The sequence below is a fragment of the Falco punctatus genome (assembly GCF_963210335.1).
Source record: "Falco punctatus genome assembly, chromosome: 2".
Classification (NCBI taxonomy): Eukaryota; Metazoa; Chordata; class Aves; order Falconiformes; family Falconidae; genus Falco; species Falco punctatus.
The window spans coordinates 105,208,123-105,236,089 of NC_137581.1; the positions used below are offsets into that span (position 1 = coordinate 105,208,123).

Genomic DNA, 27,967 nt, shown 5'->3' on the forward strand with positions numbered 1-27,967 from the left:
TTTACTGATTAAACTGTTTACCTCTCAACCCATGAGTTTTCTCACTTTTACTCTTCTAATCCTCCCCCATCCCACTGTGGTGGGAGTGAGTGAGAGGCTGCATGGGTCTTGGTTGCTAGCTGGCTTTAAACCACGACAATTATGTACAAAAGCTATTAATTCTAGGAACAGAATGTACAAAGTAGACAGACCAACAAAAGTTACAGTACATTATTAGACTTCCTCTATCAAGAAATACTATAAAAAATAATGAATTACCTATTAAAGATTTGTCGCATTAGGCATATAGAAGAATCTGTACTGCAACATATACAACTGAACTCGTTTTCTGTTTTAACATGCTGCCATATGATAATATTTTCATAGCTACTGGTAGATGGGGGTAAGTTGCTGTTCCCACTTTAAATGTTTCCATTATAAATCCTATTTTACAAGTGCATTAACTATGACAAGCCACTTTAATAAGCATCAGAATGAATCTATGGGCCTACTCATTTCAGTTACACAGCATGTAACTCATGTTCCCATTTGCTTTGAATAATAAAGCTACATAATCCAGCTACCTGTTAGACTACAGAAGCGTGGTAGTCTCCCATCCAAATAATTATGTGCAACTCAAATTACATTCCATTAACATGTTGGCTAGCTGATCACAGCGAATGGAGTGTGTTCAGCCAGAAAGGGTAGGAGCAGTCCAAATGAACAACTTTAATATATTCAAAAAGTAGAGCCAAGCCACTGAAGCTGGCATTTTAAAGTGAGTAACTTACAGTGTGGAACCACAACTTTTCTCCCGAACTTAGTTCTACTATTTTTAGGGGTGGATGTGACTGAAATTCAAATAAATTACTTGTGACAAAATTCAAACCTGTCAGATTACAGACACCTGCTAGTGACAACACAGTTTAAGCCAGGGAATGGGTGGTGATTCTCTAACCAGTGCATCTTCACTCAAACATGATTCTGTGATGCTAAGTTATTACGTCTACAAGCATTTGTCTGAAAAGCTGAGTAACTTGTGTAGTTTCCTTTCTATGTAATATATCACTTCAGTATTACAAAGATCACTAGTACACATAAATGTTACAATTACTGTGGAGTCTTTGTACTTTTGGGTAATTTCAACTAGGACAGAGAAGTTGGGAAACAGTCCTACAGGACAATTGTTGAAAGAGTAAGATCTGGGAGGAAGCTTAGATGAGATTTTGGTATGCTGTTGTTCTTAACTACCATTGAAGCCATATCTTGCAGGGAAGGAAGTGTACAGATACTAACTTGGAGTGCCTTTTGCTTGGTGTGTACTGATCTCTCTGTTCCTATGCAGTTACGTAAATGTACAATTATATGCATTATAATCTCAAGAACATCTCTGCTTGAAAGTTGAACTGTTTTCCCAGCTACTCTAGCTCATGGAAGCCAATATACACTCTCTACCTACAAACTTTACTTCACTTAGGCATTATTACACCATCTGTGAAAGACTGAAAATTTCATGCTTCTATTAGAGGGTTACTGAGCTTTGGAACAGGTAGCAGCCAAACACCTCTTCTTTAAGACCTTGACCACATACAGCATTTAGGGATAGACAAAATATGTATAATATGGAGTGCAGCCATAACCAGTTCCAAATGAACCCAAACATCATCATAGATGGCACTTCTTAATACAGCTGTCACACCCCTTGTGTGAAAACTTGATACAAATCTAGAAAGCATCAGTGCTTGGAAATGAATACATGTGTATTTAAACACTCTAAGTGCAGAGAAAGGGCTGGACCACATTTGAGCAAAATGGAACAGTTATGAGACATTGCACAACGGAAAATAGGTGGAAGAAAGGGATACCAAAAAGAAGACAATAAAATAAGCAATGAAAATGCAGATTTTGAGAGATGAGGAGTAAGAATCATAGCAATAATCACTGCATCAAACAAGGATGTTTTTACTTTAATGTTTAACATCACAAGTATGAAAAAAAATTTTAAAATTACATCCCTCAAACCAAAATATTTTTATATATGTCTTTTGAGACCATTCTTCCTCCTGTGTAAAGTTTTGTTTGATGTGCCATTGAAATACTACAGGTAAAAGGCTTCTCTAAAAATTTCTTGTCTCTTCTTTTCCAGCTGACTTGACCTGGTTTCCCTTCGACGGGTGTATTCTATTGACATCATGTGCAGAGGAAAAAAGTTAGGAATAAAAAAGACCTTAATACATGCTCAGTTTACAACTTCTGTTGCATTATATTTGAGAGGATTTCTAAATTCAGAGAGTGATGATGAAGTGGGGAGTATTATACAATTGCACAAAAGCCTGAAAGACCTGTTTGTGGGCCACCCTAATCTTATGAAATGGCTTGTACCTTGGAATTAAAAAACAAAAAAAATCCCTCTAAAGACTTTGAGAAGTCTTTTTTATTTTGGTAGAAAGCTATATCAATTGCAGTTCAGAAAGAAATCCCAGATACACCAAAACCCAGAAATATTTACTCAGTAGAGCTAGCAAATAGGTGCAACAACAGATAAAAGACAGCAAAGCAAGAAACACAACTAAATAGACAGGCTGATGGGTGGCTTATGACCCCAAATCAGCTGAAGCTTCCTAGCCCACAAATGAGGCTTGATGACAACAAACTGTGAGTGGGATTTTTACTAAAGTACTTAGTAGCAGCAGCCAGCCATAGTAGCAATTAAACATTAAGAAATTTAAGATGACTGTAAAAATTATTATTGGTTATTTTTGTTATTATTATTGCTATAATTATTATTATTACTTATTTTTGGAAGGTCTAGTTGGCTTATATATGTACTCATGTTAATCTTTCCTTTTCTTGTTTCTATTTAGTATGGCAACATTCTGCTAAACCATATGATGTACTGTTTGCAAGTAGAGAGGTGTAGTTCATTGAACACTTAATCTAATTTAATTTTCTTTGATTCCTGTTTTTATGTATTTATGAACCTTGCAGTATTTATGAACCCCAAAACTATGCATAAGCTCTACTGCTCCAAATCAACATATGTATAAGAATTGTCAATCCCAAGCAATTAGTTCCAGTGACATTTTAAGTTTTCCTCTTGTAAGCCTATAAACTACAAAAACATGAGTAAACATAATGGTCATCATTGTAGTCCCAGCAATTCTTCCTAAGGTCACCCCATGTTGAGTTTCAAAGGTAAAATCCTGGATCCACAAAAATATTTTCCCAATTCTCTTTATTTCAACATGAAAATGTTTCTTTCAACATTCTAATTAATTAAACTCTTTACTGCAGTTAACGCAACAATATCACTTTGGCTCCAACATCTTTATTGAAGATGAAATTTATTTGCAAAATACTTTTCTCTTTGTCTGCAATACATAAAAACTGTTAGCAAAGGAGGCGTAGATCCTCATATTTAAATTCACCATCCGTACACCAGTAAAGAGAAACATGAATGGAGGTTTAACAAAAAGGAAATGTAATTTAAACATGTAGTTGGTAAGGAGAAAAATGCAAGCTAAGAAGTAAAGAAATGGACAAATACTCGATTGAGATACAAAAGCTTATAAGCTTATGGAGACATTCTATGACAAATATGATAAGTCATAACCTCATCATTAGCATCTATGGAAACCCAACCACAGAAGGTTTCCTGTTAGACATCCACAGTACTGATAAATGACTGTGGTTTGGCTGGAAATCTGTGCAAGAGACCCTTAAAAAGCGCTGCATAAAGTTTCTATGATATAAAGACTGCAGTTGTAAGAAAACTATGAAAATGCATGTATGTGAAGACCAAAAGAAACAAAGTGATCAGATAAATAAGAGAGCCATAAGAAGAATCAAGAAAACAGAGCTAGATCATTACAGAAGACAAGACAGAGCTTACCAACCAAAAAAGTTTCATTTATGTTTGTGGAGACCTCAAATACCAATAAACAAGATAAAATAAAAATAACTAGCAAAGAGAAAACTATGGAAGGTTCCAGCCTCTGCATCGAAGTTCTTTGTGTATCCACATAATTGCAAATGTGAAGTCATATATTTTGGTGTTTGATGACACAGACAAAACTATCTGAGATGAGAAGACCCTCATTTGTCATAGATGTCACAATCAATAAAAATGTCATTGAAAAAAATCACATGAAGAACCAATTTTTGAGACTATTGGCAGATATATTTCAAATTTGCATTAACTTATTTAGTGTTTTGGTTTCGTAGTCATGTTTCTGGTGTTACTAATCAAGCATTTAACTTTATTGCTTTGCAAGTATAAGAACTGCGGTTTTAACTTTGAACTTATCTGGAGAAATAAAGCTGATATTAAATGAGTGTTGCAAACTAGCAACCTAGATTGACATCTGCAGTGCAAGACAGAAGAAATTAGGAAGTGTTTCCCCCTGCGGTGCAATATGGTAGGGACTGATACAGCTTAGTGCCAGGTAAAGAGGAGAATTTTCTGTGGTGGAAGGGAATGTAGTGCCTTCCTAGCAAGAGGCAAGGCTGGTGAAATGACCATGAGACGGAGCCTCTTGCAAGGCTGATTACAGACAGAAACAAAAATTACTTTCATAGTAAGGATACTGAAGATTACAGAAAAGCCATGAATAAGACTGAAAGGTAAGGGACTGCAAATTTCTGGACAGAGTTCTTGGATTCACTTTGGTCTCAAACTTGCATAGAAAAGATCTTGGATAATGATGCCTAGTCCAATAAGCTCTCAGTGACAGTGAAAAATTTCTTTTCATCTACCTACTCTTTTAAAAAATAAATTCCATTATGTTGCATGTGGGGGAAGCCTGGGAAGAAAGATACCCTTTAATTAATGGCATACCCCATACATGTCAGTTATATTGTACATTCCAGAAAACTCAGTAAATTGTATTAAGTTCTAGAAATCCAGAAGATCTTAATTAGAAAACATAGAAAACATAAGTTGAAATCATAACCAAAATGTACATGAAAGGTCACTTTTCATGTGAAAACACACTTCTGTTAAAGTCAGCATGTTTTAAAGGAATGCGTCAATTTCACAACGTTGAAGAAAAAAACAAAGAAAACTGTTGCAGATTTCTCATTTTGTCTCTATAAAGGAAAAGTACTATTTAATTTTTACAATATTACTGTGTTCATTTTGTTCAGAATATTAAACCACTATTTTCTTCTTTTCATGTCAATGAATCAGGGCTCATTATGAGCAGAGTATGTACATTGCCAGACCTCCAAATCCTGGCAGAATGTAAAGGAGCCCTTTGCCCTCATTCAGTGTTCCCTTGTAGCTTGCCTTCCTTATTCAAGGTCAGGTTGATCTCATTTATTTTTAGCTTCCTAAAGTAAAGCATTCAGCCTGTGTTCATCTTCTACAGTCAACAGGCTGTCCAATAATAATCATTCTACTAATTTTAAGGCAAATTAAAGTATAACACTTTCTCTGAGGTTATTTGTTTTATGCTGTGGACCTATGTCTACCTTAAAATTTAACTTCTCAGATCAATACAAAACCCTTATGCCACAATCCCAAACAGTAAGCTATGTTGTTTGGGCATATTGTCTTAAAACTATCTATATGGATTCTAGCTTTCTCGTTAGCCCTTCAGTGAAAAGACAAGTAAAATCATTTACCAAAGAAATACCTTATGTACACAATAAATCATTTTAATCATAAAAATACTGGAAAATTATTGATCAAGACAACGCAATGTATTAAAAACTTCTGGAAATTATGCTTCTGGTTTGATCTTAATGCTTAACGCTTAAAGACATTTGATTGTCTCTTCACATGGGTTTTTAATTTTCTCTCTTCTATATAAGCATTATTTTCTTTTTCACATTTATTCTCTGAGCTAGCTTCCAGTATATGAGACCTACTAGATTCCATCCAAACTGGATGGACACTTGAGAACAGGAGACCAATATTTCATAGTGAGGGAAGAGACATTCGATACTGAAGACCCATGGTCACTCTGTATCTATATGGTATTACTGTAAAAGGATCACTAAATTGTTTCAGTAACAACTTAGGAAACTGGAACAATTTGGGGTAATTTAGGGTAATAGTGTAATGAACCTTATACCTTCCTCTTTACAAGTTTGTCAATAAAGAGCAACTGTTCCTCTGGCCTATTACATGTACCAAAAATATACAGTGGTTTAAAAGTTTAAAATCAAAATTAACTGTGGAAGATATAGAATTACCCTGACCTACAATTCTAGATATACTAGCCATAAAACCTGATTACTTCATATTTGGCAGATCTCATCCGGCTTCTGACCAGGCATGAGCAAGCAGACAGACAGACTTCTTTTTTCTTGTATAACATAGATGGAGTTACTTCAGAGACTTCAGATTATTAATCTTTTTCAAACAGTTTTGTTAGAGTATTGAAGGTGGCAGCATTTCTGTGTGGCTTCCCAATCAAAGGTCTGGCTCTTTATATTTTGTGCAAAACTGTAAGGAAACTATAGGGTATCAGATAAAAAAGAGCTTTCTAGAAGTTTGAAGTTCTGTAAAATAGTCACTTTCCCAAAGGAAGTTCTGCTTCAGAGGGTTCAAGAGATGAGCATTGTCTTGAATCAACCTGTAAAATTTCAAAGACTGTGTGTCTGATCTCTTCTGATTCAGCCTTTTTGCTGTCTGTAAGTCAAATATTAAATGTACTTTTCATCTGAGAAACAGGTAACCAGGGAGAATTCATTACTTTCTAGATATCTGGAAACAATAAATCTTCCAATTTCAGTGATAAATTAGGTTGCAGAGGGTCTGAAATATCCATTTATCAGAAATCCTATTCATGTAGTAATCCCCAAACTGTTACAAGTGGATCTATATTCAATAAAATACTACTTTTTAAAGTAATGGTGGGGCAGAGATCAAACACAATAGAAAATGCTTCTTTTTTAAAGGTTTGATCTAGTTGTTTGTTTATACCCCAAAATCCTCTAAGGAAGGTTTTATTTTAAAGTTTAAAACACTAAGTATAATTTAGCATATCCCTGTGCAGTTGCATGAGCATGCTACAGATTTCTTGCTGGAGACAGAAAGAAAAGAACATAAAAGAAAAATGATCTCACAGTACTTTTTAAAAAATTATTATTAACCAACAACAGTAAGCAACAAATTTAATCTATTATGCTAAACTCTGAAATGTCTGTATTATATTTTATGTATATAGCAAGGATCTCTTGGAATTAGGTACAGTGATTTAGCTATTCTATTCAAATAAGACTACAAATGGGACAATCTAGAGGAAATAAAGTCAAGCTTTCATAACATAGCTATTCAAACCAGCAAAGAAAATAATGCCTCCACCATCAGTGGGGATAGACCTTAGTTGTCTGGTTTCATTCAGGTTAAATGGGATCAAAAGAGATCTAAAAATTCTCCCATCTCTGGCTATAGAAGAGGTTTGAAAGAGCAGGAAGAGCCTGCCCAGTTTGTGTCTGTATAAAACTGTCAAACAGGCGCATACACACAAAGAGAAGAAGATAAAAGGGCAGCAAGGGGGTTAACAATTTTTTCTTTGACTGATTTGTTTCTTTTCTCTGTTAGATAGAGGAAGCTAGCATGAAGGATTTCCAGAGTTGTAGCAAATGCCCTATACCCACACTTTTCATTATTTTAACCCATATTGCTACATACGTTGAGCCTTTGAGTATCAAATAAATAATGCTTTGTTTTAATTTTTTTTTTTATGTCAGAAAAAAAGGCAAATTTTTACTCTGCTACACCAGAGGAAATATAAAACATAAGTAATTTTCATTCAGATGGACTTAGCATATGCATATACCTATAGAATCATTCCAGATTAGCTAAAATCAAATTTTGAGTAACAGCAGCTGGGTTTACATTAACTTTCCCTATACGTTTTTTCTCTAAGATAGTTGCAAAGATAGAGTAAGCCTATTTGATAGAATTTAAGTTCATGAGAGCAATCAAAATGAATTTGTAATTTAATTCTTTTTACATCATTATGCTTTGCTGAATCAAGATTTTTTGCTTTGACAGAACCAGTTACTAACCAGTGTTAAGCCCCAAGTCCTTATCATAAACTTCAATTTCAATTTATACTTGAATTGCAGAAGAAACAAAGGTCCCAGAATGAGTTTTAATTTGCTTCTGATCAGCAAACTGGATCATAATGACTGGCCTTTCAGGCATCTGAGTGACCCTTGGACCATTCAACTTTCTGGGGCCACGGCCCCTTCCCTCTCTCATCCCACCTCATCTCTTCACAACAGCAGGACAGCTCCTTCATATTGCCTCTTTTTCTGCTGGCTGTATCAGGTATGTTAGCGACATCTGAGTTTCCCTCCATTCTTCCTGAGAAAGTTCAGGGGGACACTGGAAGAATAGGAAAAATGCCAAAGAAAAGGAGTAGACTTTAGTAGGTTTAAATGTACAATGACTTTAAGGGTATTGTAATGTGGGTTTTTTTCTGTATTAATTTGAATTATAAATGTTAATATTATTTTAAGTTGGCTAATATTTTCACTATTAGACTGTAACAACATTCATTAGACTAAAACAAACTTGTGGCTTCACATGTGTTGTTTGTTCTTTTTTGGCCATAACATTGTTTTGAGTATTCTGGGGGCACAGGATTGTCAACCGTTTTCTTATATCAGTTCTTCTGACACTAGTGAGTCTGCAGCTTTTACTATTACAAATTCAATCTCACAAATTTTTCACAATTCCATGTTTGAGTAAAAGTTATCTTTGCTTACTCTTGGTTTCTTCTATCGCTATTATCAAGTGAGAGGCTGAAAAACCGTGAGAGGGAAAGGCCAACACCCAGAGCATTGGTTACTAGGTGTCAAAGATCTGGCAATACAAAACAAATTATCAGGCAATAGTTTGGAGTAACAGCCAGAAACTTCAACAGCTGACTAACAAAGTTTAGAGATGCTGTCAGCGTATCCCAGTAACAAATGTAATCAGGCCCATGTCCATCCTGGAAAGGCCTACTTACCCAGCAGCTGCTAATAAAGTGGTTTTTTTTCTCTTCAGAAAAGTTCAGCAACCCCATCAATGTTGATCTGTGCTGCTCTACCAAACTGCTCCCATTGTAATTAACCTCTAAGTGGTGACAGTGTGTTGTGTGTTGACCCCAGCCAACAGCTGAATACATAGAGTTGCTCACTTCCCTCTTCTGCAGGATGGGGTAAAATGGAAAAAAGAAACAGAGACTTGTGGGGCAAGATAAAGAAAGTTTAATAATGAAGCAAAAGCTGCATGTGCAAGTAAAGCAAAAAGAGGAATTTATTCACTGTTTCCCATCGGCAGGTAAATGTCCAGCCATTTCCTGGAAATTGTGGCCTCAAAACATTACAAACAAACACCATAAAGAAGAACATCCCTCCCTTCCTTTTCCTTTCCCTAGCTGTGCACAATGTCAAATGGTATTGGATATTCCTTTCGTCACTTTGGGACAGCTTTCCCAGCTGTGTCCCCTCCCAGTCTCTTGCCCATCCCCAGCTAACTCACTGTGGGGGCAAAGTGGGAAAAAGAGAAAGTCTTGATGCCATGCAAGCACTGCTCAGCAATAGCAAAAATGTTAGCGAGTTAGCAAGACTGTTTTAGCCACAGGTAGAAAACATAGCACCATACAGGATGCTGTGAAGAATAACCAACTCAGCCAGACCCAGTACAAAAAGTCAGGTTTTAAAAGAAAATGAATGGTTTGCCCATGACACTCCCAAATCTACGAAAGCCTGAGAGAGTCAATGTATTTCCTGATTCAGGTCACTGATCTTTCACTCTAAGTAATCTCCTGGTACCATGTAAATTCATAGTAGTATCAAATGTTAACTTTAAGTTCTCACTGCTTTTCTATAATAGATAAATGTTTAAGCTACTCAAACACACTGTAAGAATTATCACTAGGAAACCTGCTTGGAAAAGCTTGTATCCTCCTCAGTTCCGCAATGAGGATGGAGGATACCAGCTTTATAGTGATGAAGGCTTCTGGTAATGCAATTTCTCCAAATGCTTGGAAGTGTCTTGCAAGCTAAGCTTATTAACTTTTATATAAGTTTTATTTTGATGTTTAATTTTATTGCAACTTCTCCAATGGGCTGTATAGAATTCAGGTATGCTGCAGGCTGGTGTGCTGTTCTTTACAATATCTAAAAACCTAATTTCATATCCCTGAAACATTCAAACAACAGATGAGAATTTATATGATGTATACATTAAGAAATATAGATGGATTTTGGGATTGGCTTTCAAGCAAATTCAAGTCTTTCTAAAAGTTTCATATAGCAATTGCATTTATTTAGCTAAAACCAGCTTAACAGAAAAAAGCTTTGTTGATTTTGGTTTGGTTTTTGGTTTTGTTTGTTTGTTTGCCTTCTATTGTAGCTATGCTTTCTCACGCACAACAGTTTTCAGTCAAGTGGAAAGTAGTCTTAAGTGACTTGTGAGATAGAGTATGTATGCCTTCAAGCTGTGTAAACTAGAATAACACTAAACTTTGGAAGCAGTGTGTGTTTATCTGAAAAATTCACTATGTCTCATCCATAGACACTTCATCAGTATTTCATTGCTAATCCCTTATAGGGAGAGGAGAATAACCACAAGCCTTTTCAATTAACTTTTTTGTCCAAGGGACATAGGTGTTATTACAATACAATTTTTAAAAGCTCCTAAACCCACCATACAATGCATATTTCTATAGATGTTATTGTTTTAACAAACTGATAATCTCAAATAAAATTGATATAGTTTTTCCTCAGTCACCAGCTCAGTTGCTTAAAGACATAACACCAAAATACTTTCAATTATATCATAAACTAAATAACCATGTAAGTACTGCCCATAAGAACGGTTATGAGTATATGGATTTGAAAGATCTGAGAGATATATTGGGCTATGTCCACTGCAGAATGTCCTTAAATAAGGGCATAAAATCTTAAATATAATACAGGATTTCATAGAAAGCAAGGGTAAAGACTGTAAAAGCATGGAAGTAGTGCTTCTGAACATTTGAGAATGTGCAAGTATGGATGCACATGTGCTTTGTATTAACTATATTTGGAGGAAATTGTAATTAGAAACTCCCACAGGTAAAAGGAGGGGGGGGGGGGGGGGGGAGAGCCATAAGCCAATAAAAAGCTGTATGTGCTAACTGCAGAGCATTCTGGTTATGTAATGCCATTTATTTATATAATAATTAAAAAAAAAAAAAAGGAAAAAAAAAGAAAAAGAAGGAAAGAAAAGGAAAAAAAAGGAAAAGAAACCCAAAACCACTTACCTTCATCAGTCCAACATGTGATCAGTGTACAAGAAAACTATTTAAAAAGTTGTGAGATGTTCCATGCCGCAATAAAAGAATAAGCATGTGCACAGGGATTCTGCACTTTAGAAACCTCTGTGTTTTAGTAGGCATTTCTATGTTGGTGATAGTTGACTCTGTAATTGAATATATACTTACAGAGAGAAACTAATTACCCTTTATGATCTGTCTTCCTGCTCTCCCTATGAAGTTTAAAGCAGAACACACTGATCCAGTTGGTGAAAAGGCTTCCAGCACAAATTCTTGCTGTCAGTTCATGGCTGAACAAGCAGTGGTATGACATTCATTTTCCATGACTCCTGGATAGTGATGCTGGAGAACTCCAGGATACCTCTAACAAATGAACAAACTCATACAAATAGGAATTATACTCTACATATCAAGTCAAATGCAAAATGAAAATTCTCATTGCCATTGCAGAATATGTAGATGGAAAAGCAAACATAGCTGTTGAGTTGGATTTTGAGAAATCAGAAGCTGATGGCCTTAAGAACTGTATTATATATAGTATTCTATATAATTATTGTATCTTGGATAATGCAAATGTTGATATCATCACTTTTAAAAAGTTCTGATGTTTATGAAAACATATTTGATTACTGCATCAAGATTACTTGCGACTCATAATTAAAAAAAATAATGATACCTGACAGCTCAAGACCGGAGCATTTCAAAATATACTACTTTATCAAGAGGCTAGTGACAATGAGATGGGACAGGTTCAGGAGTGTATAGTTTTTTTGACTGGACTCATGACATGACGGTAATGTTAACATATTATTGTGAAGGAGGGGATTGCTCTGAAACAATTTTGAAAATGTACGAACAATAATGTCATAAATAAAAGATTGTAGTGAAAATAAATAATTATATATGCATCTTCTAATGGATCAATATTTTTGTCCAGTGAAATACTCCAGGATCCTACGACACAAATGTGGGCATTACTAGGTAGTTTCAATAAAGTGTTTGTTACCAGGTAAATCCAGCTTGAAGGCTGTTTAAGAACAGGTAATTTTAACTGTGACCTCCAAAAGTACAGGCACAAGAAGATAATTGGGGTCTTGAAAGTCTTAGTACAGAATGACACCAGTGGCCCCAGGGTCATAAACAGAAATCAAAAAGTTTTTTGATCATTAAACTTACTACGGATCACTATGGGAATGTACCCTTGACAGCTTGGTAGAACCATTTCAGAGTATTAATTTAATGTGCATAAAATTATGTGGGATAGGCAGCATGGGTAGAGATGTGTCTATGTTATACAAGACCACAGTGGAAACAAGAATCTGCTCAGAGAACATATTTCAGATCTGGGTATGTGGTACAGGTCACTGTTCAGATCTGTGGATATCCTGAACTATATACATGTCTACATGTATTTTCTTGTCATTAAAGAGAGTATCCTTCCATTGTGTGTGTTTGACCCAGTGTTCATTGTTTTTGGTCTGGCATACCACACTTGAGGCTTGGTTATAATTTAGATGCATAACATATACATACACTTATATATGCATATCTACTTAAACCATAATTTAATTAATTAATTAATTAATTAAAATGGTTTCACATTTATACACATATCCATGCATACATATAGCCTAAAGGCCACAGGTTTCCAGACTAGGGTAGAGGGAAAGGAAGGAAGGAGAATTACAAGACAGTAATTGATGTGATTGGCTACATCCCATCGAGCACATGAGGCTCTTGTGAAATTCTTTATTACCTTTTGTGCCATTCTTTTTCCTTTTCCCTAAATTTGTTTTTTCTCTTTCTGGCCTGAAATTTCTCTCAGTTCTTTCCAAGAGCTCTAAGAAGGATGTAGCATTGTTAAATCGGTATGAATGGCCTGGATAAGGTTCAAGCTTAGGCTGTAGCACATTTTGTACTTGACATTTTCCCCACCTGACTCAGGAAAGTCTCACTTGACTTCCTTATTCAAAAAAGGTCTGTTGCTGCTGCAACATCCTCATAGGTGTGATTCATCACTTTTTTCTGGCAGAGTCCAGACTCGTCCCTTGGACTGGGGTGTCCATAAGGCCATTTGGAGAGGACGATGTGCAGTACAGCCTGTGAACACTAAGTCAAGGACTCAGATTGCAAGGGGCTGGCTCTGGTGGCATTTGAAGAACTGACGTGTCAGAAGGATGTGGTCTCAAGATGAAACACATCAGTTAAGCAATGAGAAGCACTCTTTCAAGTGAAAAGGATTAGATGGAGCAGCAGAAAGATTGTTATTCAGAAACATTTAGTGCAGGGAGTCTTACAGGGGATTAGATGAAAGAGTTATTACAGTCAGGAAAGTTGATAGCTGGACATCCAGACACTACCAGCAGACATACTTAAAAGACAAAAAAGGTGACTGTCTCAAAGTAGCACAGAAAGGAAGCAGTGGACAAGGAATATAAAACACCTGGCATGCTGGTTTACTAAAGACATATGCTTAGTATTTTGAGTTTTGTAACTGTGGAAATATATTCTTGCAAAAGCTGTGTCTATAAAATAAAGTGTCAAGTAGAATAATGCTTATGGAGATAAAATATCTAGACACCTGAAGGGCAAGGCTTGGCCCCTTGTACATTAGTAAGAAATTCTAGTGAAGAAATCTGCAAAGAAATCCAGATGCAACTGCCCTATAGATCCTGTACTCAGAAAAGTATGCAAAAAAAAAAATAAAAATGCTGACAATAGGATATGAGTCTTGCTCAGCAAGTTCCTAGAGCCAATTAGCAAGATTTCCATTATATTTGGATGTTGTTTAATTAAATTACGCAACAAGAACAACCAGCTGTCTCCAAGAGTTAATAGATCATTTTTATTCGTTCTTCGGAAGTGTATCCACAGTTATCCTCAGATGCACATACAGCTATTGCAATGCAGTCTGAGTTATACAGCACTGTACAAATATTACTTTTTCACGCATAGCTCATAAATCACATGTACCTACTCATAGCTCCTCCTACAGTACTTAACATTTTGCACTGGAAGTTAATTAAAGCAGTCCATTCAAACTGTTTAACTGTTTAAATATAAATTACATTTTGTGCACTCTAACCATTTTAAGTCTTTTACTCCATCTGTTCTTTCCTTTTAGTTTTCACATAATATAAGGAATATGCTGACATACTGCTTTTCACATAGCCTCTGCCTTAACCACCCTAGTGAAATGGTCCTCAAATATTCGCTGAGCTAACTGTAACCTGGCAAAAGCACAGATACATCAGAAGTGAAGGCACTAGAATTTTATGCACTAGGCTGGGACACAGAATATCATTTATTGGTTTAACAAAGACCTTTTTTTTTTTTTTTCCCCTAACTTCAGTAAATCATAATTTCCCAAAGCATGAAATCCTCCCTTAATAATCAAATAATATATTTCTCTTTTCTTCCCTGTTTGCTGTAGTAGAAGTATTAGTAGAAACTGTATCTTACTGTTCTCATACAAATGCAGTACCTACTGGCCTTTCTCAGATCTCTTAGTGCTATTGCATTCAGAAAAATGTGACCTACTATTTGAATGTAAAAAATAATTTAATTCAGTATTTCTTTTTATGTAGTAAAGTACTGAAAAAAAAAAAGTGTTGCAATCAAGTTGTATTAAAAAATTCAATACAAGAAAAGGAAAAAATAGGTATTATTTACAAAATGTTTAGTTATATTTTGGCTCTCACAACTAAAGCTGAGAAGTCTAATTGGCATGTTTTATCATGTTTGAGTTTGGAGGGGAAAGCAAGAGCAGGAAGATATCTCCAGGTGAGAATGGGTGAGTTTGTTCATATGTTTTAAAGAAAATACTCTCCTTGGAAAATATAAAACAGTGTGGTATTTATTTCTGGGGATTTTTTTCCTAATAACTAAGGATTTTAGTCTTCCATTTTTAAATTACACCTTTGTGTCAAAAATTTAGTTCCAAAATTTCTCTGGCAAGTGATACTAGAAATGAATAATCATTAAAAAAAAACCTATTTACACAGGTTGATCACTCACAAGTTACAAAAAGCACATTCCTAAAATATATTTTCAAAAGTACTGCAGAAACTAGGACCCTAATGGTAGTTGGTTGTTAATAATTATGTGCACTAATTCTGATCTCTAAGATTGCAGAATGTCCACATGATCATTCAAAATTGAGGGGGAGAGGGGGAAATAGAGAACAGAAAAAAAAAATTGTACAGCAAATTAACCTTTGAGTGGTCTCTGCTTCAGGATGACAGGCAAGATAAAAGATTCAGTTTGAGGCTCATATATTTCACACTACGCTAGCATTTATGTTTTGAGTCTTTTTGCTATATATTTATTTATTGGTACACAAGTTGTTTTCTGTTAGGCTGGAATTTTCAAAAGTACTTAGCACTGGCTTTTATCACTTCTAAAGGTCATTTTTACACAGTCAGTGTAACCCATGCCTTTTTGCTGTTCCCTGTTCACTTCAATGACAATGCCAAGTTTCACCTGCTATAGGTAATTAGTTTTATTGAAGCAAACTGTGCTGAAAAGAATACAATATTTGAGATTATTTTCTGTTTTGCTTAAATGTATGTTCTATTATGGCAGTAAAGTTTCAAGTAAAATATCAGACATTGATCAGCATGAAGCATTCACTATATGCAGATGTGTAGCTCCAGCTGGGCACCTCTTCATTATTCTGATTCAACAAATTTCCAAACTAGATGACAAAGAATGCCTTGTAAAAGAGTATCTGCTAAAGTGTCATGGACAGCGCAATGCTAGACTGCACTAGAACCAGTTTCAAATTTTTAAGTGTTAATTCCTCTGTATACTGTCTGGAAATGCTTTGAAGAACCTACTGGCATAAGCTGTTTTAAAGACCTGCTTTACTTTACTAGTCTTATTTGAAACATTCACCATTAGCTTAAAATATATATGCCTGTATAAATCAAGAAGATTAGTTTCAGATATTTTTTACAGAAAGATCATTCAAGTGAAGAATAATAGAATGTAGAAGCCCAGCCTCTCCATCTCTCATTCATTTCTTGTTGAAGAGAGTAATTTACATGACAGTAATTCATCTGTCTAACAGCAAATTAAGAAAGTAAATGAAGATGTATCTGATGATATATTTAAAAACTATGTATACATACATAAGGCAGAGAAATTTAGAGTCGGAGGGAGATGGGGGCAACTGATGTCATCCTACTTCCTAACTACACCAATATATTTTAATGATTTTTTATTAGAATGTGACTCTATATCTATTAAGGAAAAAAGATATGAGGTTTCATTTTCCAAAAATGCAAGTCCACATCAGCACTGCTGCTCAGGCTGAGCAATGGGATGACCCACAGCAACAGAGAGCTGTTCTGATTTCAGTGACCTGTCTTAGTTCTGGCAAGAGGGTGACTATTTTTTAGTTCAGTGCAAAGTGCACTAATGAAGCAATGGGCAAGGACAATTGAGCCTTAAGATTAGAATCAGTAGTGGAGACTTTGTGCCAGTGTGAAGGGGTTGTAAGGTGGATTTTTAGATACAGTGCTTTATTATAGCTCTGACATTACAAGACAGAGTTGCCTTGTTACTCTGTCTAAACTGACCATCCAGACATACAGAATGTGATTGTGATCAGTCTTTCTGGGCTCACCTTCACCTTTCTAAAAAGCACTTTTTCTGCTGCCTCATAATATGAATTAACAACATATCCACCTGCACAAAGCTGGACAATGGCCTGAAGACATTATAAATTTAGTAATCAGCTTCTTTCAAATCACCACTTTACCTCTACCTGCTGTGATCCGAAACGTCATCTCTCTTTCAATTCCTCCATCACCCTCTGTAGTCACACTCATTCATGTCAATGTACAGAAAGAGGCAGTAAGCAGACACTTATTCTAAATGTAGACTTAGAGGTTCAGTCTGGCAGAGATGAAAGATTAGAATTGCCAACTGATATGAACAAAAAACGAGGGTTTTTTTGCTGGCACCAGCCTGAGTAATGTGGTTAAAAGAGTGCCATGGGGTAGCAATGGTCTCTGAGTTTCGATTAAACTTTGGACTGGGGTTAGGGTTGGTGGGTTTTTTGATCTAATGTTCTAGGTTTAAATCTGATGCTTAGTTATTTATAGGTTTTAACAGTTTGGCATTTAAGCCTGGCCCAACTGTTGAGCAATTGCTATTGCAAGATCAAGCCTAGCACTAAAAGGTAGAATTCATGATGTTTCAGTGGTGAGAACTAACTTGCGAATGTTCATAGCTTCTTAAGCTGTCTGTTGGTGCTTGACAAGCACTATTACTATTGGTATATGGTGCATGTCAACAAAGGCTGAGGAGATAGCAGCATGAAGTAGTTTTAAAACATGTAAGAAGAAGTCTATAGAGATTCTTTAGATAGATTTAACTACAGCTAATATTTTCAAGGGGAGATAACTCTGAAAGCATTCTGAAGTGCTTTGGTTACAACGCAAAAGTTGAAACCATTCAGGTGTAAATTGGGTTAGAGATCAGACTCCCAAGCTTGTCTGTATTGCAAGTATGAAAATTACACCACAGTTCATTATTTTAATTAGACCTTGTACAATTTCTGTTTGATGCCCTTTGGCACAATTCAGAAACAAAACAGAAAGATACATAAGAACTTATCTGTGGCTATACACCTATTTACCCCTGCACAATAATGCAGGCTCAGACACAACTTTTCATAGAAATAAAAATCCATGAAAAGCCGGAAAACCTGCTGTCTTTTGAAGCATTTCATATACCACTCCAGTCTGGGTAACTGATTGACAGTGAAGATGCAGGAAAATAAGTTACAAGATGACAGGAAAGCACATCAGTAGAAAAAAAGAAAAGTGCTGTTTTGGAGCCTGATTAACAGGATTCTTCCCAGTATCTCCCTCTGTAATTCAGACAGCAATGTTGCCGAGTACCCCTTTGGCTGCTCAACATGAGAGTCTAATAGCTAAACATGAGTTGGTTTACAAAGGAGAAACTGGATTACCAACCAGGATTGGCAGAATTCCTTCTGTACTTATCATTTCAAAACACAGAAAGGTTATAGAGATCAAGAAATCTGTTCTTAACAATCTGACCCTATGGAGACAAACATGCAATATTCACCACAGTAATTCCCAAGGTGAAATTTCTTAGTGCCTCATGCCTTTAACCAATTGAAGCATAATCCATACTTTCTGAAGTAAAATATTATTAAGTTTTTAACAAGCAAAACATGAGTTATGAAACAGCAATACTCTCAATGTCTACTGCATACTTGTTACAGCACAGAACAAGGATCATTGGGATGTGCAGCTGATGATAAAAATAACCTGTTGTTCTGGGTTACAGAAAGGTAGATACATTTTTAAGAAGTTTAGTTTTTAAATCAGTAACTTCCACAATGAAATACTGGAAGAAATTGGGTCAAGTTATGAGGAGTTAAATGCGAAGCTAAGCAAAGTTCAGTAGTGTTTTGAAATAACAGTGGACTTCACCAGTTCATGCACTTAATTTGACTAATGTTTATCAACTGATTTTTTGGGGGAATAAAAAAACAACAAAAATTAAAAAGTTTTGGATTAGAAACATATTTGCTGTAGTAAGATCACAAACATTTTCATAATTTAAAATATTCTTCTCCAGATAGTTCCAAGGAACTTATTTTTTTTTTGTGTCTTATAATAAGGGATCATTTCTTTCCTTATTTTCAGTAGTTGGAAATATTGCACTCTAGTTTTAGCCTACAATTTTAGTAGGCTGTGCTAACTAACACCCTGTATACTACAAGGACTCATTCTATCAGAATATTTTTGAGACAAAACCAATGAAAACAAAAGAAATCTAAGAAAAAGAAAACAGAAAGGCAAATTTTCACTTTAAAAATGTTACCATGCCTAAGCAATAACCTGGACTTGCCAAAATTACTATGACAGAAAAACATTTGAGACATTCCTTCAGAAATTTTCACCTTCAAGTCCAATATTTCAGATACTAAAGCGCTGGTTTATGTCAGGGAAAGAGAGATTTTCTTCAGGTGGGCAAAGCTTTCATTATATTTTTTAGCTTGATAAGTAAGAATTTCTTGATCAAAAATCATTCAAGAAATAGCATTTTCTCAGGTCATTGTTTGCCATTACATATGAAGACATTTTATTTTTTTTTTTTTGTAATGGTAGTAATATAATACCAAAATCTAAGAAGTGTGATAATACAGACATGACATTTCACCTCTACAATCAATCTATCTTGGTCTGTAACAAAAACTTACCCTAACAGAAAATTTAGAACTTCAAAACCAGATTTTTTTTTCACAATATTTCTTGTGTGATATAGAAATACCAGGCCACTCAACCCTGTGGCAACAGAAGGGTCAGGTGAATTTTCCATACAGCAGCTTAAATTATACAACACAAATTCAACACCTTAAACAAAAAAATGTATTTTTCATAATGCGGAATAGAACTGCAATGGGTAGATATCAGAAAACTAATAGGCCAGAGTATTAAGACATTAGGTTGCTCAGTAAGGGTTGTGTTTCTCAATCCTCCTTTTCCTATTAGGAACAGTCATTGCCAAAATGGGATTCACTTTCAGATGTTTCTGGTTATGTTCAGCATTACGTTCCCTGTTAACTCACACTGCTCTGATGTGAAATGATGTTCTCTGCAGGAGTTCTCAGTTTTTTTCAAACTACAGCTCTGTGATACTTTTCTTCTGCTATAATACTATAAATGTGCTTTATTTTAAAATGAATGATATATGTACTGATCTTCAATGGGGAGTCAAGGACTGCTTTATTCAAATAGCATTTTCCCTACATCAGGCTGCACAGAACTGATTTCTTTTGCAATTTAATATTTAGCTGTGTGCTCAAAATGTTGTGCTAAGTAGATAAGGAATAAAATAGACAATAATAAAGTTTCATTTACACTGGGAACAGTACAATACATTTTACTTTTAACAACTCCCTTCCACTACAAGAAGGCGGGTGCTTTCTCAAAGATGTGCAATGAGTTCCACATAAAGGATGTGGCCTGACATGCCTCCTTTCCACTCCTTTACACTTGAACAGTGGAGGGTGAAATCACAGTTCATATTCCTTTTACAGTTTTAAAAGTAATGGAGCCTCATCTTTTCTATAGCTTCCTCTTGACTGAGAAATGAAGTGTTATCTGTCTCTGGCTGTAACATCAAGACTTGTGGCTTGAACACCAGTCATGTTCACTGCTGAAGAGGCTCTGGGCTGGAGTGCTGTAGTGTATGAGCAATCGTGGTACTATGCCAAATAACATGGAAAAATAAATTTAATGGCCTAGGATCTGCATTCTTTATCTGGTCACTTAGCCTGCCTAAAAGCCCTGATATGATCGATTTTTTTTGTATTATTATTATTTAATTTTGAGCAGTTTTTAATGTGGGTTGTGTCACTTGGAGTGTCTATAGTGAAGGACGAAGGGATGCATCTCAAACTCTTTTTCTTGGAACCTGCACTAACCGTTGCCTGTCCCATCCCATCTTTACCTAGGAATTAAAGCCAGCTGAGCAGACAGGAAAGAGCCACAGTGTTTCCAAGAGGTTATCAGGAGAAATTGCCTTCACCACAATAAAGACATGAATATCTATGGATAGAAACCAAAGATAGTAGGTTGAAGTTCCTGATGGTACACACAAGCAGAGTGCATTGATTTTATTGGGAACTTTGCACATGAAAGATCTGATTCTTGGAAATGAGAAGCACTTACAACTCAATGTGAAGCCAATAAGGCCTGTGAATGCTCAGTTGGCATTTCATGCTATTCATTTCAGCCGCTCAGCAGTGTAAGGTGAATACGTGATCCTGAAAGTCTGTACACTAATGTGACTTCATTGATTTAAAAGCAATGGCTCTGAGCAAGACAAATAGGATTTGTCTCTTAGTTCTTAATTTCACAATGTAGACAGCACAATATTCTGCAAAACTAATCTTGGTAACATGTCTGTCTTTCTGATCCTCTTATCCTGCCGTTCCTGGTTTTCAGTCAACAACAACAAAAAAATATCAAAACTACTCCTTTCTATGGCTTTTTGATACTTAGATTGTGGTTCATTTCTGCCAAAGTAACAATAAAGACAGAATGCACCTTAAACATTTTCCTTCAACCACTGTTCGACCATCAGAGTTTTCCTGAATGAGCTGTTACAACTGGATGTTAAAAAGAGTTTCCTCTTATAAAATGGAGAAGTGTGGGCTCTGTAGAGGGAAAACCCAAGGAATATTACCTTTTCCAGTGGTAAAATGCAAATCAAGATTCTGTGTAGTAATGTAAAACATTTTTTGCCTGTCAAATGCAGAACCAGTGAATCACTTTAGAATCTAAATGTTTTGCGATATTGGAGCTTTGTTACCTTTCAGTATTTGTAGGAAGATTTTTTTTTAAATCATACTTTTTACCTAAAAGGAATCTTACAAAAAAAAAAAAAAAAAAAAATCTGCTGGAAAGTTAAATAAATTTCATCAATTTTAAGTAAAGATCTTATAGATTATATATTTCAAATTCACCAGTCCAATTAAAATGACAGTAAATGTTTCCAAGAGCTATAACGTGAATGGCAGTTTCTCATATATACCCAGTGAATTTAATTGACATATATTTCCTCTGAAATGGCTGACAATATCAATTGCTATGCCTTATACATATGCCACAGTGATTAGAAAATTAACATCATTATGTTATTTCTAGTGACATTCTGACTACCTCAAAAAGGATATATATGGAGCTCTTTTGCTTTCCATGGGAGTGTTCTGAAATTATACAAATGAATGAAATAGCATGCATATTTTTCAAATGTTCTAGCCTTTATGTTACACTTAGATATGGCCAAGACAGACTGCAATTTCAAAGTACCTCTCAAAATCATTCACCTCCAAAGGGCAGTGCCATGAAAAAAAACAGCTAATATTATACCTAATTAATGCAATGGCACATCAAGATCCCTCACTGGCTAGAACTTGCTTGTTAAAAAAAATCACAAAAAAACAAAACAAAAGAGTAACAAACCAATGAGCTAAAATACATAACAGTAATTTGGAAAGCGGTCTATGGGACCAGTCCAGCTTCCACAGCCTTTAATGAGTTTTGAAATAAAATCATGTGATGAGAGATTTTAGCATTAAGAACTTGGAGAAATGGATCTTGAATTAATTATGTATGCTGTCTGAATTAAGAGTGCGCCTGTACAGTCAAAATTTTGTGTGTACATTTTTAAGATTTAATAGATACTCTATTATGTGATTTGAGTTTCCCTTTATTTACAGTAACATCAGGGAAAGAGTGCCAAAGGGTGGTAGATTAAGCAATTTTAATGCACAATGTATGGAAGTGAAACACATCTCTCTGACCTGTGGGTTGTGGGTAGAACTTTTCAAAAATCTTTCCTTAAAACTTGCAAATGCCTCATGTCACTGGGAATTAACTGTAAAGTAGATTAGCTGACTAATAGGTACAAATCCTGCACTATTATGCCACTGTGACATGGGCTTTCAGACTCACAGGGTACAGGTTACTTCTCTACCCTTTGCCATATATCACAGAGCTTTCCAAGCTTATGTTCACTTTACCCTTACAGAGACTTATATTAACAGCTATCAAGGGTAGATGGGAAAACATCTTGTAAGTCTTTAAATACCCAGACAAATATATATTTGGATCCTGGTCTCTATGGCTACGTTCTTACTAATAAAATAAATGTTTGTTTCATTCTTTGAAGTGCTGAGCCAGATGAGTCCTCCCTCTACACAATTAAACTCCCCTAACTTCTGAAATAGGATGTTCACGTCAAACTGTCTGCCAACAAAATATCATTTGCTGTTGCACTGACTCCTGGAAAGTACATGTAACTTGTTTCCAAGGCTTCTGGATGATATGGGCTAAAACCACACTGGGAAAATGTTAACATGTTAACAGCACATTTTGAAATTTACAAGTATGGGCACTATTTATAACAACATCCAGTATCCTATTTTCCAAGGTTTTAGCAAAGCTAAAATAAAATAATTGAAAACAGAGACTATACTTGCAGCATAACAGATAAATAGTCTATGTGCAGCATCAGCTCAATTTTTTTCCATCTACCTAATTCAGCTGACAGACCAGACCTCTGTTCAGAGCACCCTTAGCTGAAGACTCTGCCGTGTTTTTGAAATAGACTATTAACCTGGGAAACCTTAGTACCATTATGGTCCAAATACATCTATGTGATCAATCAGACTCAATAACCTCTTCACCACATTAATTACTATTTATTTATACAAACAACCTGGTTAGTTCTTCCTGACACTGCACCTTTGTTTGCCCTATTCTGGTTTGGAGAAGCTGATGTTTCTTTGAAATGACTCAAGCAGAAAATAATTATCTTCCTGCTTGGCAGAGCTGTATCAGGTTCTTTATTCTGAAGCAAAACAACCCTTCCCACTGGAATAGAAAATGCCCAAGTCTCACAGCAAATGCTTTTTATGTTTGAAAATAATCACATTTTCACTAACTTGCAAAAAGCTCTAAAAAAAACCATAACTTGAATTACAGCATGTGGTTAACTGCTGATTCATTTGAAATCCAGCATAACCAATCATTCTGAAGTGGTAAGTAGCTAAAGAGCTTCTATACAACAAGTTTCTGATATCTTGAGAGATATACCGTGACATCAGCCCATGTGAACTTGGCACAGAATGACTTTCCATAGTACAAAAGAAGTAAGAAGACATTTCTACAAAGCTGTTCTAGTAACTCATCAGTAAGAAAGAGTTGTAAGTGATCTCAATATTGTGGTCTATGCCAGGGATTAAATGTCACATACTAAGATTTTATTGACTCATTTTCTGCCAACTCTGCTTCAAGGGATGACTTTCTAGGCAAGATTGAATGGAGGGTTACTTGCAGGTTTCTCAGTCTCTTAGGATTCTAACCATGGCATTTATCTTTCATAAAAAGTACTTACATAAAGTAATAGCCACAGGCAAGTTGTCTTTGTGTGCAAAATATGATTTTTATTCTTACATTCTTGCTGGAAATGACCCTATTCTTGGAAGGAATTATCAAACCCAGAGGTATGTTTTCTTTGCTTTGCACTACTTTTCAACTTTTTTCCCCTATATAGCTGTTTATCCTTGTGCCTTTACACTGTTAAAGGAGCATTACTTTTCAAGACTTACTTTAGCTTTTACTAATAGCAGCCCCAAAATTAAAATTTTTCTAGTAGCTTTGAACTTCTTTCAGTTATTATACTGTACAAATGCATCTGATACTCTCTAACTTTCAGCCTTCTGGTTACATGTTATTTGCTGAGCACCTGAGGTCTCAGATTTCTGAGATGTATTTATGGACCAACAGGCACTCAGACCCTGACCTTAAAAGGACTGAGAGGTTAAATTCCACTGAAATAAGTTAAATGCTGAAGCACATAGGTACTTAGTCTCAGAATAACCTCACATATTAGTTACTGAACTGGTATGTACTTACTGTGAATTTTCTCAAGTATACAGTAAGCATGCTTTGAACGCTCTTTGGAGGAGACTGGCACAATGTATGCATAACCGGGTTCATTGTCTTTAGCTGTCTGATTTTCATAAGCTAGGCTGTCTTTGACATAGAAAAGAAGCAGTTTCATGTTCTGTGGACAATGGTAAGCTTCTCTAAAAGGTAAGGCAAGATACCTTAACTAAGACTGGTTGAAAATCACTCCTTAGAGGAAATTCTCTCTACTAGCTACAGAGGAAATCTAGGCAGAATGTCCTATTCACATTATGAATAGTTCCCTAAATCATTCTTATGCTTTTGTATTTTTTATGGTAATACTCATTACTGAATAATTTTTGATGAATTTCAGAAAATAAAAAAAGTATTTATATGGATAGATTGCTTTCATGATAAATAAAATAGTATATGTGTAACAATATGTTTGTAGCTCAAGTTGTCACAATAAGAAGTTATCTTGTAACTATCAGTCAAGTGTTAAGATCAGAACCATAAAACCAGGAACTGATGATATTGTCATTGCTTAGCACTGGATGAGGTAGTGTTGCTATTGACGTACACAGAGCAGCAGATCTGTGAACATAAAAGTAATTTTCATACAAGGTTTAACTATGTCTGAACTCCAGTATAGTACACAATTTGCTCTCCGTGAAATACTGTGCTTCTTTTGAATGTGCTATAGAGTTCAGTCCCAAAGATCTCAAGGGGGATTATTAGCTGGGACTAGCACCTCACTCGTTATGTTCACAAGGCTTCAATTTGTCTCAAAGTCAGAGCAGACTTGCATTTCTTTAATGTGTAGATGGATCATATTAGGTTATCCTTTGTGTAACTCTTAGACAGAACCATAGATGATCACTGATTCCATGACATCTCTGAATTTTAACGACAACTTTTGCATTTCGTATGTTGACAAGCCAAATACTGAGGAGCCCGGGTTTTGTAAGCTGATCTTTTTTGTGAGCAGAACTTACTAAGGTAGAAGTCTAATTTTAGCCAAAATGAAAGCATTTGACATACTGCACTTCATAAAGCCTAGAAGTAATTGGTAGATGAAGAAATTAATTTCAGCTCAAACCCACTTATTTAATTTTTTAAGCCCATGCTGTTTTACTGTCATCACTTCTGGCTCAGCAGGAGAAAAGCCTCAGGTAAATGTAGAGGTAGAAATAGAAATGTCTACTGTAAACTGAATTAGATATGTGAGTATAATCATTGCTTTCTGTCTTTTTCTCAACCACAAAGACTAAGCCTAGCTGACTTTGTGGAAAACATGAATAATCATAGGAAAAGTTATAAGCTACCAGTTTTAGTTAATACCAAAGTCTATTTTTCTTCATGATGAAAACCACTTAATTATATTTCTCATTAAAAAAAAAAACAAAACAAAGAAATGAAGGAAATTTGACATCTTACCATATTTTAAGTTATTCTAGTGCAGTGCAAAATGATCCAAATCTCACTAGGTGTCTATTGCAACTTAAAATGTTAAAATTTATTAATGGATATTCCATTTTTGAAGTACAGCAGATTAGACATACAAAGTCAATATTATAACAGATCAACACATCACTTTGAAGCAGGGTGTTTCATAAGTACAGGTATTCTCAGTCAAGATGGCTCAGCTGAAAGGTAATGACTTGGTGACTTTTGCTTATGCCACCACACCTCGAATAATGAAGATCTGAAGATGAAAGCTCACAAAGATCAGACTGGAAACCAGTTTACTACCGAATTATGAATGCTAAAATCTACAAATGTGAAACATTTTTCATAGAACCATAGAATATCTTGTGTTGAAAAAGACCCATGATGATCATCACATCCAACTCCTGACACCACATGGGACAACCAAAAAATTAAGCCATATATCTAAAGTTAAATTGTTTGTCTATAATTTTTGTGCTTCTTTGGACATATTCTAATATTTTTATATCCTCATATTGTGCAGCCCAAAACTGAACACGGTACTTGAGGTGAGGTTGCACTGCGTATAGTGGGAGAGTTACTTCTTTCAACTCATTAGCTGTGCTGTACTTAATGCACTCCAGGATAGACTTGGCCCTTTTGGTCACTAGGACACATTTTTTACTCATATTGAGCTTGCCATGAACCAAAAACCCCAGATCCCTTTCTGCAAAGCTGCACTCCAGCCTCTTGTCCCTCACTCTCGCTGTACATCCAGGATTACACCATCCCATGTACAGAATCCAGCATTTGTTCTTGTTAAATTTCATGCAATTAGTGATTGCCCAGCACTCTAATCTATCAAAATCTCTCTGAAAGAACTCTCTGTCCTTGAGGGAATCAATGACTCCTCCTAATTTAGTATCATTGGCAAATGTCCTTAGTGTGCACTCAACTCCTGTGTCCAGGCATGGATAAAAAATATTGAAGAGATCTTTTTTTGCCTTTATGAAAGGATACAGTAGTAATTTATCTTCAGTGTGTCCATTCCTTGTCTCTTTGCTTGCTTGACTCTAGCTCCCAGACTGCCCCCTCCAAAATATCTGTCAAAAGCCTGGGTTCAAATATGGCTTAACTTCAAGAAACTTCAGATCCATATCGGAACTCTTTGATTTATGTCACAGTGTGTGCTTCATCCCAGTTTGAAGGAAAAAAAAACCAACCCTCAATGGTTTGAGAGAAATTCTTTAAAAAGCTGCCAGGACACGCAGTAGAGGAAGACATTGGAAGGGGTGGGAATAAAGTTAAAATAAAGACTTATCTTTCCTTTGCATCTTTTTTTATTTGTGCTTGTTACAGGTGAGACCCATATCTAATTATAATAACAGAATCACTGTGGCAGAACAGGACCTCTGGAGAACATCTAGTCCAAACCACCTGCTCAGGCAGGGTCAGGCAGAGCAGGTTGTCAAGGACTGTGCCCAGCTGGGTAAATAAGATTTTAATTATAAATTTATTATGGATCATCACCATCACATCTAAGGGTTATTTTTTCTGAACATCCTAATTGGATAATGATTACGAATGCATAATTATATATTTATTCTAGAGTCAGTCTGAAATAGATGAGTTGCAATTAGTAGTGTACTTCATTTTACATATAATGAAAATAAAGCAACTTACTATAGAGATACAGTATATAAGTATTTGTACTGATTTTAATGAGAATAGAACTAATTTTCTGCATAGTAGCTTGTCTGGTGCTATGTTTTGGATTCCTGCTGAAAACACTGTTGATAACACACCAGTGCTATATTTACTGCTAAG

The 27,967-nt window shown here is 35.5% G+C and overlaps 1 long non-coding RNA gene across 1 annotated transcript in view; it reads left to right on the top strand.

The window, feature by feature from the left end:
- Positions 1-1,829: 1,829 nt before the first annotated feature.
- The window catches only part of LOC308058553, a 38,980-nt gene continuing 12,842 nt past the window's right edge, over positions 1,830-27,967 (top strand). The window contains exon 1 of the long non-coding RNA XR_013925879.1: positions 1,830-27,629. This is a non-coding gene — a long non-coding RNA (uncharacterized lncRNA). The remainder of the gene's footprint in view (positions 27,630-27,967) is intronic.